The sequence below is a fragment of the Eriocheir sinensis genome, unplaced genomic scaffold (assembly GCF_024679095.1).
Source record: "Eriocheir sinensis breed Jianghai 21 unplaced genomic scaffold, ASM2467909v1 Scaffold7, whole genome shotgun sequence".
In the NCBI taxonomy this organism is placed as follows: Eukaryota; Metazoa; Arthropoda; class Malacostraca; order Decapoda; family Varunidae; genus Eriocheir; species Eriocheir sinensis.
Window position 1 is genome coordinate 489,517 of NW_026112053.1, and position 2,219 is coordinate 491,735.

Consider the following 2,219-nt stretch of genomic DNA (forward strand, 5'->3'; position numbering starts at 1 on the left):
GTCGAGCGTGGAGAACCACCTCGCCCTACCAGCGCGTCCAAGGTGTAGTCGATCCTCGGCAGGGGGTAGTAATCCTTCACAGTCACGTCAGTCAGTGCCCGGTAGTCCACACAGAAGCGTTGTGTGCCGTCCTTCTTTTTAACCAGGACTACCGCTGAAGACCACGGACTGTCGGACTTCTCGATCACCCCCTGATTTGCCAGGTCGTTGACGGTGCGCTGCATCTCCTCTCGTCGGGCAGGTGCGATACGTCGAGGGGGACACTTGATGGGCGCGCTGGTTCCAGTGTTGATGCTGTGTTTCACCAGCGACGTGCGGCCCAAGTCCAAGTCGCCCCGGCTGAACACGTCTGAGTACTGCGTCAAGGTGTGGCGCACCCTCTCCGCCTGCGACTCCGTCAAGTTAGCGGAGCCCAAGAGCGCCAGGTCTTCAGGAAGTCAGGCAGCACTCCTCCGCAGGCGTAGACGCACTCTTCGACGGCTGTTCAGTTCGCTCCACCTCTTCACATGTGCCTAGTCTGGCACCAGCGGGTAGTCGCCGAGCCTCGTCAGAGAAGTTAGCAACGAGTACTGTCACTAACTCCTCCCCGCTCCCACGAGGCTCCTCCCGACTGCCACACCGTCAGTCAGGTGCAGGTTTTCTGAGGGTTCTACTATGCCTTCCGCGTCGTGCATCACCCTCGACAGTCGACACTGGACTCGTCGCTCCGTCCTGGGGGCAAGGTGCAGTCGCTCGGCCGTCACTACCTCGGCACAACCGACTTCCGGAAGCCAGGGCACCTCTTGTCCGTGCACCCTCATCCGCTTCCGTCCAAAGTCGATACATGCGCCAGTCTGCACCAGGTAGTCAAAACCGAGCAAGCCCTCTTCATCCAGGTCGGCGGCGTACACTGGCAGCCGCTCTTCTGCGCCGCCCACGCCGACACGAGCCACTACAGGCCCCTGGAGTGCCACGCAATGCCCGTCACGCCGCACAATCTCTGCGGGGCGTCTGGGAGCCGCTCAGCGTCCAGCAACTCGGGGCGCACCAGGGTCTTTTTCAGCCCCGGTGTCGACTGTCAGGCGGCAAGACTTACCGTCTACGTTGCCTCCACCTGCACCGAACTAGTGGTATGGCGGCATCTTACACAAGTGGGGCGTGTCGACCTTGGCAGGCTGGGTAGTCGCCCCTTGTCCAGCCCGCTGCTGTTTCCCGCCTGCGCCACTTGCTTCGGCTTGGGCAGGCGCTGGGCGGTGATCAGACTTGCCGCAGTCCTTGCAGCAAGTCTGGAAGCCCCAGACTTCGGCCGGTCGAGGAACGCGTCTTTCGCCCCCTCGGACACCGGTCGCGTCTGTGGCCCTTCTCACCGCAGCCCCAGCAACGGCCACCAAACTCGGGGCTCGTCTCCCTCGACGCCGCCTTACGCTCGAACTTCGCCTTCCGGCCTCGCACGTCGTTCCGAGGCTTGGCGTAGTCAGCGAGGCGGCTTGACGTCTTGAGAAACGCCTCGAACTCCATGGCCCTCGCCAAAGCCACCTGCAGGTCACCAGGGTGGGCTTGCTTTACGTAGATCTGCAGCTGGTGGTCCTGCAGAGCATCTACGAAGGCGTCACGGGCGAGGACGGTCGTCATGTCTTCACCAGCAGCCGGATAAGCCCGCCTCACAAGGGCCTCCACATCTTGCGCCAGTTGTGACAGCGTCTCGCCCTTCTGCCTCGCCCTCTTCTTCAGCTGAGCCCTGTACACCTCAGCCTGGTGACTGTGCCCAAAGCGGCGCTGCAAGGCTTCCGACAGGCTGGTAAAGAAGCTTGCTTGGTGGCTGGAAGGTGGCTGAGAATCTCGAGTGCCGGGCCCCGCAGCGCCGTTGCCAGCTGCAGCGCCTTTTCTTCCTCAGTCCACCTTGAGCTGTTGCGAGCATGACGAACTGAGCAACGTAGGCCTCCCAAGCTACCTTGCCGTCATACTCAGCCGGCTTACGCCTGCGGTGGTCGTGAGAAGGAAACGAACGAGCAGGGTAGAAGGCAGGCACTCGGGGCAAGAAAGGAGGCAGGGTAGGGTTTAGGTGAGGAGGCGAGGGTGGCGGGCTGTTTGGCAACAGTGGCGGGGCCGCCGCTCGCGCCCCGCCGCAGCCCACGCCAGCCGCTGAACCCCGAACGTGACCCCGGCCGGACACGCCAGGTGCGGAGGCTCAGAGAATGCACTGCGTGGCCTCAGCGAGGCTTGACACTGCCCCCAATCAC